The sequence below is a fragment of the Manis pentadactyla genome, chromosome 8, assembly GCF_030020395.1.
Source record: "Manis pentadactyla isolate mManPen7 chromosome 8, mManPen7.hap1, whole genome shotgun sequence".
NCBI lineage: Eukaryota > Metazoa > Chordata > Mammalia > Pholidota > Manidae > Manis > Manis pentadactyla.
This window is the reverse complement of record NC_080026.1, coordinates 102,580,114-102,590,123: the sequence shown is the minus strand read 5'-3', so window position 1 is coordinate 102,590,123 and position 10,010 is coordinate 102,580,114.

The following is a 10,010-nucleotide window of genomic DNA, read 5'->3' as shown; positions in this document are numbered from 1 at the left end:
CTAACTATCATCATCACCATGTGCTCACCCTCTGCTTAACCTTACACCCACCCCAAACCCAAACGTAGGTACTCAGCCCTAACCCTCTCACTCTCACTTTCACCCACACCTAACCATAACCTGAAACCTAAACATAACCCCAACTCTACCATTCAACCCCAAACCTAACTCTAATAGTAACCATATCCTCATTATACAACTATCGGTAACCCCAACACTATCCCTAACCACATAACCAAACGCAATGCACAACCTCACTATCACTCACATCACCCTAAACCCTAAACTTAGCTCTAATCCTAAACATAAATTCCTCCTAAACATAACCATACATCTAACCCTAGCCAAAATCCTTAACATATCCCTTACCCTCATCTGAACCCACACTTCAGCATGACCTGAATCCTAAATCTAGCCCTAATCCTACATTAAATCCTAAATCTAACTCTTACTGTCACTGTATCATCACCTTACACTCACCTTCAAGCCAAAGCCTAACCCCAACTTTAACCCTAGTGACTACCTAATCCTTTACTCTCACCTTTGACAACACCTAAGGTAACCTTAAGACTAAAACTTATCCTAACCCTACCATTGAATCCTAAAACTAATCCTAACTGTAACCATATTCTCACCCTACACCTAATGCAAACACTAACTCGAATCCTAACCCCACTCCTAACACCAAAGTGTTACCCACCCATACTCTCACCCTCACTCATGTGGAACCGTAACCCCAAACCTAATTCTAACCATAACCCTTACCCTAAACCCTAAATCTTACTGTACCCCAAACAATAACTTCCTCCTAAAGCTACCCTACAACTAACCTTAACCCTACCCCTACTGCATACTTCTAAACACTCTCACCCTCACTCACACCCATACCCGCACCTAACTATGACCTGAAGCCTAAACGCTGTGCTAACCTTACATTAAATTTTAAGCCTAACTCTCACTGTAACCATATGCTCACCTTCTACTTAACCTAAACTCACCCCTGTACCTAACCCAAACCCAATGCACTAGCCTTAACCCCTCACCTACTCTTTCACCCACACCTAACCATAACCAGAAACCTAAATGTAACCCAACCCCCAAATGCAACCCTAAACCTTATTCAAACTGTAATCATATACTTTTTCTACAACTATTGTTAACCCCAAAACTATCCCTAACCCCATGCCTTAGACCCAACCCTCAACCTCACTTTCACTCACATGGAATAGTAACTCTAAACCTAATTCTAAACATAACCCTCATCCTAAACCCTAAACATAAATCTCACCCTGACCATAACTTCCTCCTCATCCTAACCATACATCTAACCCCAACCCTAACCCTAACATTAAATCCTAAACCCAACTCACCATAATCATACCATCACTCTACACATGCCTTCAAGCCAAACACTTATTCTAACTCCAATCCTAGCAGCTAGACCTAATCCCTCACCCTCACCTTCACCCACAGCTAAGTGTAACCCTAAACCTAAAACTAGACATAACTCTAACACTGAACCCTGAACATAACTCTAACTGTAACCATATCCTCACCCTACACCTAATGTGAACACAGAGCATAACCTGAAGCCCCCGTCTAACCCTTAACACTCAGCCTCACCCTCTCCCACATTCCCATGGAACCTTAACCCCAAACCTAACTCTAACCCTAACTCTCACCCTCAACCTTAAAACTAACTCTTACCCTAACCATAACATCCTCCTAAACCTAACCGTTCATCTAACCCTAACCCTAATCCTGCACCTTTACCTAACCCCTCACCCTCATCCCCACCTGCACTCACACTAAACCATGAATGGAAGCCTAAACCTAGCCTTCACCTTAACATTAAATCCTAAACCTAACTCTCACCATCTCCATATCATGACCTTGCATACACATTCAAACCAAACGCTAGCCCTAACTCTAACCCTAGCAACTAGGCCTAATCCCTCACCCTCCATTTCACCTACACCTAAACATATCCGAACCATAAAACTAATTGTAATCCTAACATTGAACCCTAAAACTAATACTAATCATAACCATATCCACACCGTACAACTAATGAGAACAATAACCCTAACCCTAACCACTAAACCTCAGCCTCACCCTCTCCCTCACACTCATGTAATCTTAACCCCACCTAATTCTAACCATAACCCTCACCCTAAACCCTAAATCTAACTCTAACCCTAAACATAATTTCCTCCTAAAGCTCACCCTACACCTAGCCCTAACCCTCCCCATACACAGAAATCCTCACAGAGGTCTTCCCTAGAACTTAGGCTAGGTATTGTATATCCATAGAGCTCACTCAAGTGGCTTTTCACAGAACTAAAGAGCAGTCATTCTTCAAACAAACCCAAGCCATCAAGAAGATGGCCTACATTCTTACAAATCAAGAAGAGTAAATGAATAATCCAAATGAAAATATGTAAAGGACATGAAGAAGTATTTCATGGAGGAAATGTGTTTCTGTGTATGCACCTGTATGTGTACTAACAAGGCATAAATGCACACTAAGAGTTCATAATGAATGGGTATATTCCCAATTTTATTCATAATTAAATAAATGGAAATTGAAACAATAACATACAATTTTCACTTATTGGTGAATACTGGGTAATGGCAAGGATGTGGGAAAACACACTCTCTACTTTTCAATGTTGACAGTAAGCTGACCTCATCTGTCAAAATTCACAAAGTGCATACTTTTAAGTCAAAGATTCCATTTCTAAGACATGGTTGCACAGATACACAAAGATACATGTACACATAATTTAACTGCACCATGGCTTATAATAATAAGTAACTGAAAGTCACCTAATGGTCACTCAAAAGAGGACTCATTAAATTATGGTCTGCCTATACAATATTCAGTTCTTAAAAAGAGTGAATTAGATCTGACTGTATAGTCTAAATACATTAAGTTTAAAAAGCAACTGATGGAACCATATGCTTTGTGTGATTACTATCTGAATATTTTTAAAAGTATGATATATATATACATACAGCAGCATGTGTGTAAATTGTTTCTTGAAGGATATGAAGGAAACTGTGAAGGGTAGTTACCTGTGAAGAGGGCACATGGGGGCATCAGGTGGTGAGGAGAGGAGGTTTACCTTTCATCTAGACCATTCTGCATAATTGAAGATTTTGCTTTGAATATGTAATATTTTTACAATGTATAACAAATTTAATCTCTGTTGCCAATATCATCCTGGGCAACAATTTGTGTGTAGGCAGTCTAGGTATTTATATTTTCTGGAGGTTGAGGAAATCAGATAGGGTAAGAAGCACATGTGATCACTCCAGAAAGAAGGATTTCTTGCCTTGTGCCACCCTAAGCCATGTTGCATTGCCAAGTACCTTCAGTGGTCCTGAGGTCAAGGGGAATGATTCTAGGGAACACATTCCCATCTCTCCTCTTTTCTCTTCCTCCATCCTTTCCCTACCCTACTGTAGTACAATGCAAAGGTTGGTCCAGGTCCAGCTATCCCCCTCCTGACTCTTTGGGGAGTGACCTCTGCCCTGGGGTTGGTACTAGCCTGTCACTGTGCCCAAGGTCTCACCTTCCTCCCTAAACCTAAATCTAACCTTAAACCTCACCCTGAATACTAAAACCTAAACCTCACCCTACACCTAATGTGAACACTAACCCTAACCTAAGCCACATGCCCAACCCCCACCCCTTACCCTCAATCTCACACACACAACCGTATCCCCAAACCTAATTCTAGCCATAACACTCAACCTACACGCGAAATCTTACCTTAATCCTAATCATAACTTCCTCCTAAAGCTCACCCTACACTTAAGCCTAACCTTACCTTTACCCTAACTCTAAATGCTGGCCCTTACCCTCACCCACACTTAACTGTGACCCTAAAGGTAAACGTAATGCTAACCCTTATATTAGAGCCTAAGCCTAACTCTCACTGTTACCATATGCTCACCCTCTACCTAACCTTAAATCCACCCCCAACCCTAACCCAAACCCTTGGCACTAGCCCTATACCCTCACCCTCTCTTTCATCCACACCTAACTGTAACCCGAAACCTATATGTAACCCTAACCCGACCATTCAAACCTAAACTTAACAATAACTGTAAACATAGCCTAAATCTATACCTATCTGTGACCCCAACACTCACCCTAACACCGTACCTAAGACACAACCCTCAACCTCACAGTCACTCACATGGAACTAAAACCCAAAACCAAATTAAAGCTCTAACCCAAACCCTAAACCCTAAACCAAACTCTAACCCTAAAACAACTCTAATCCTAACCAGAAATTCCTCCTAAACCTAACTGTATACCTAACCCTAACCCTAATCAGGCACCTACCCCCAAACCCTCACCCTCACATGCACCCACACTTAACTGAGATCTGAAGCCTAAACTTAGCCCAAACCTTAATTCTAACATTAAATCCTAACCTAACTCTCACTGTAATCATATCACCCTGCATTCACCTTTAAGCCAAACCTTAATCCTAACTCTAAACCTAGCAACTAGCCCTAAGCACTAACCCTCACCTTCACCAACACCTAAGTGTAAACCTAAACCTAAAACTAACCCTAACCCTAACATTGAATCCTAAACCTAACTCTAACCATAACCATATGTCACCATACACCTAATTCTAATACTAATCCTAACCATAAACACAACTCACCCCAATCCTCACCCTTACCATCACCCGCACTCACATAGAACTATACCCCAAACCTAATTCTAACCATAGCCACACACTAAACACTAAATCTTACTACAACCCTAATCATAACTTCCTCATGAAGCTCACACTACACCTAACCCTATCCCTACCCCTAAACCTAACCCTCACCCTTACCCACACCTATCGGTGATCTTAACCCAAATATAGCACTAACATTTACCTTAATGTCTAAGCCTAACTATCATCATCACCATGTGCTCACCCTCTGCTTAACCTTACACCCACCCCAAACCCAAACGTAGGTACTCAGCCCTAACCCTCTCACTCTCACTTTCACCCACACCTAACCATAACCTGAAACCTAAACATAACCCCAACTCTACCATTCAACCCCAAACCTAACTCTAATAGTAACCATATCCTCATTATACAACTATCGGTAACCCCAACACTATCCCTAACCACATAACCAAACGCAATGCACAACCTCACTATCACTCACATCACCCTAAACCCTAAACTTAGCTCTAATCCTAAACATAAATTCCTCCTAAACATAACCATACATCTAACCCTAGCCAAAATCCTTAACATATCCCTTACCCTCATCTGAACCCACACTTCAGCATGACCTGAATCCTAAATCTAGCCCTAATCCTACATTAAATCCTAAATCTAACTCTTACTGTCACTGTATCATCACCTTACACTCACCTTCAAGCCAAAGCCTAACCCCAACTTTAACCCTAGTGACTACCTAATCCTTTACTCTCACCTTTGACAACACCTAAGGTAACCTTAAGACTAAAACTTATCCTAACCCTACCATTGAATCCTAAAACTAATCCTAACTGTAACCATATTCTCACCCTACACCTAATGCAAACACTAACTCGAATCCTAACCCCACTCCTAACACCAAAGTGTTACCCACCCATACTCTCACCCTCACTCATGTGGAACCGTAACCCCAAACCTAATTCTAACCATAACCCTTACCCTAAACCCTAAATCTTACTGTACCCCAAACAATAACTTCCTCCTAAAGCTACCCTACAACTAACCTTAACCCTACCCCTACTGCATACTTCTAAACACTCTCACCCTCACTCACACCCATACCCGCACCTAACTATGACCTGAAGCCTAAACGCTGTGCTAACCTTACATTAAATTTTAAGCCTAACTCTCACTGTAACCATATGCTCACCTTCTACTTAACCTAAACTCACCCCTGTACCTAACCCAAACCCAATGCACTAGCCTTAACCCCTCACCTACTCTTTCACCCACACCTAACCATAACCAGAAACCTAAATGTAACCCAACCCCCAAATGCAACCCTAAACCTTATTCAAACTGTAATCATATACTTTTTCTACAACTATTGTTAACCCCAAAACTATCCCTAACCCCATGCCTTAGACCCAACCCTCAACCTCACTTTCACTCACATGGAATAGTAACTCTAAACCTAATTCTAAACATAACCCTCATCCTAAACCCTAAACATAAATCTCACCCTGACCATAACTTCCTCCTCATCCTAACCATACATCTAACCCCAACCCTAACCCTAACATTAAATCCTAAACCCAACTCACCATAATCATACCATCACTCTACACATGCCTTCAAGCCAAACACTTATTCTAACTCCAATCCTAGCAGCTAGACCTAATCCCTCACCCTCACCTTCACCCACAGCTAAGTGTAACCCTAAACCTAAAACTAGACATAACTCTAACACTGAACCCTGAACATAACTCTAACTGTAACCATATCCTCACCCTACACCTAATGTGAACACAGAGCATAACCTGAAGCCCCCGTCTAACCCTTAACACTCAGCCTCACCCTCTCCCACATTCCCATGGAACCTTAACCCCAAACCTAACTCTAACCCTAACTCTCACCCTCAACCTTAAAACTAACTCTTACCCTAACCATAACATCCTCCTAAACCTAACCGTTCATCTAACCCTAACCCTAATCCTGCACCTTTACCTAACCCCTCACCCTCATCCCCACCTGCACTCACACTAAACCATGAATGGAAGCCTAAACCTAGCCTTCACCTTAACATTAAATCCTAAACCTAACTCTCACCATCTCCATATCATGACCTTGCATACACATTCAAACCAAACGCTAGCCCTAACTCTAACCCTAGCAACTAGGCCTAATCCCTCACCCTCCATTTCACCTACACCTAAACATATCCGAACCATAAAACTAATTGTAATCCTAACATTGAACCCTAAAACTAATACTAATCATAACCATATCCACACCGTACAACTAATGAGAACAATAACCCTAACCCTAACCACTAAACCTCAGCCTCACCCTCTCCCTCACACTCATGTAATCTTAACCCCACCTAATTCTAACCATAACCCTCACCCTAAACCCTAAATCTAACTCTAACCCTAAACATAATTTCCTCCTAAAGCTCACCCTACACCTAGCCCTAACCCTCCCCATACACAGAAATCCTCACCCTCATGATCACCCATACCTAACCATAACCAGAAACCTAAATGTAGCACGAACATTTAAATTAAAGCATAAGCCTAACTCTCACCATGACCACATGCTCACCCTCTACCTAATCTTTAACCCAACCCTAGGTTTTAGGTTTAGGGTTACGCTTAGGTGTGGGTGAAGGTGAGGGTGAGGGGTTAGGGCTACTTGTTAGGAAGAGAGCTAGGGTTAAAGTTTGGTTTGAAAGTGAGTGTAGGATGATGATACGGTGATGGTGAGAGGTTTAGGATTTTATGTTAGGATTAAGACTAAGTTTAGGCTTTGATTCATAGCTAAGTGTGTGTGCAGACAAGGGTGAGGGGATAGGGGTAGGATCAGAATTAGGGTTAGGGTTAGGTGTACAGTTAGGTTTACGAGGTTTACGAGGAAGTTATTGTTAAGGTAAGAGTGAGGTTTAGGGTTTAGGGTGAGGGTTAGGGTTAGAATAAGTTTTTGGGTTAAGGTTCCATGGGAATGTGGGAGAGGGTGAGGCTGAGGGTTAAGGGTTAGGCTGTGGGTCAGGGTTAGGTTCTGTGTTTGCATTAGGTGTAGGGTGAGGATATGATTATGGTTAGAGTTAGGTTTAGGGTTTAGGGTGAGGGTTAGGGTTAGAAATAGGTTTAGGTTTATACTCCATGGAGTGATGGTGAGGTCAAGGGTTGTGTCTTGGGCATGAGGTTTGGGAGAGTGTTGGGGTTATGGGTAGGTGTAGAGTGAGGATATGGTTGCTGTTAGAGTTAGATTTCAGGTGGAATGGTGGGGTAATGCATACATTTAGGTTTCAGGTTATGGTTAGGTGTGAGTTGAAGAGAGCGTGAGGGGTTAGGGCTGGTGTCCAGGGTTTGGGTTAGGGTTAGGAGTGGGTTGAAGGTTAGGTAGAAGGTGAGCATATGGTCGTGGTGAGAGATAGGCTTAGGCTTTAATATAATTTCCTTATAAAATAAATAAGATTTAGCACAGAGATTTTTAAGACTTTATAAAGCTATTGGAAGGCTGAAGGAGTATGTTCTAGGCCAGTCTTTTGAAATGTCTCCTGAATGACACAGAACTGGCCCGCTAAGGAAGGTGCTGCCTCTGAGGCTACTATGGGGGTTGTGCAGGCCTGTGTCTGGAACTTTGATCTCACTGTGCCGCAGCCTACGAATACTGTCAAGCTAGACAGTAGATACCCAGACCGGCAATCCAGAGATAGAGACAGGTTAAGAAGTCACTCTTCACTCACTGATTATGGACAGCCAAAAGATTAGGAAATGAACACTGGAGTCTGCTGCTGGAAAAATCACACCCTGGCTCACAAGCATGAACAACCAGGAGCCATAGGGAAGGGGCTTCTCTCTCAGTTCTCCCTTCAGATCTCCTATCAGTGAAATTTATGTTGAGTCCAGATCTTTAGTTGTAAGGAAATCTTGGGAGCACGGTTTTAAGGTTTCTAGTTTCTGTGATACAGATGAGCACAGAGAAGAGATGAACACTGAATGTTGAACGCTAAGAAAAAATATCCAGCATTGGTGTGTTTTGAAAATTCCCAAATGCTGATGCCAGGAAGAAAGCAAAGACAGAGTTTGATAGAAGTTCAGAAAATAATATAACATTTTAAGGGAAGTTTGGATGAAGCAGGAAGGGCAATGATCAGACAGGTACTTCAGAAGTCCCTGATGCCCAGGACTGACCCAAGGCTGATCAAGCATCTACAGGGGGAAGAAAGGAAAGAAAATTCCCAAATACTGTTCTATAGGGGAACTTCAATAGCTAGGTTAGTTAAAGGCCAGAGCCCCGTAACAGGTACCAGATCATGAAAAAGACAAGTTACAACTGTGAGGAAACTTGAACATTAAAGAAACTGAATCTCCCCAGCTGGCATATCTATTTCTATACCCAAGGAGGAAATTAGTTGCTGATAAGCTACTTATTATTGATCTCTGAGCCTTGAAGTTCCCCTAAAGATGAAGCATGTGATAGGATGAATACCATTATTATTCCACAGGTTAAATGCAAGGCATTGGGGTTGCCTCCATCAACTCATTAAAAAGAAATGACCTGTGAATTAGCTCACTGTGTAATATAAGCCCTTAGGTTCCATACTGCCTAGAATTAGCAAGTAAGGAGAGATAAAACATTATTATTCCCTGAATTTCAATCATGGACTCAGAGTTTGGAATGGTCTCTTTGAAGTCATCTACTCATTTTTTTGACAAGAAGTCAAATTTTCCAAGGAAGACATAGGTGACATTATGCTTTCTTGGTCTTAAATCATGAAATGAATCTCTGTTGCCAAGCATGCTTCAAACCTGAGTTGCTATGCTATCTGGGGTTGATTTTGTTTGAGCCATGGGTCAGCATTCTGAGATATTCAAGAGAAAACATTTGTATGCATGGGAAAGTGATCTTCCTCACAAGTGGTATCTGCTTGGTGTGGTCAAAGAGTGGCAAGTGAGGTAGAGGGATATAGGGCAAGAAATGGCAAGATGTGGCTGGAAAAATAAGCTATGACCTGGACACCAGGTGCTTTGTAGATGACACCTGGGAGTTTGGATTGTTTTTCTAAGTGCAATTCAGGTCATGGAGTATTCTGGCAGTACTATAACATGGCTGTTTCAATCATTCATCTACTCATTCATATTGTAATCAAGCATTGTTCTAAGCTCTGAGAAAACAATACAATATATTCTCTGCCCACAGGAACCTCAAAGTGTATTGGAGGACACAGAGCTATAAACTGTAATTCAAAGTAACAAGAACAGAGTCACAGAGTAAAGTCTGGAGGGGCAGGAGAAAGTCTGCAGACAAGGGAAT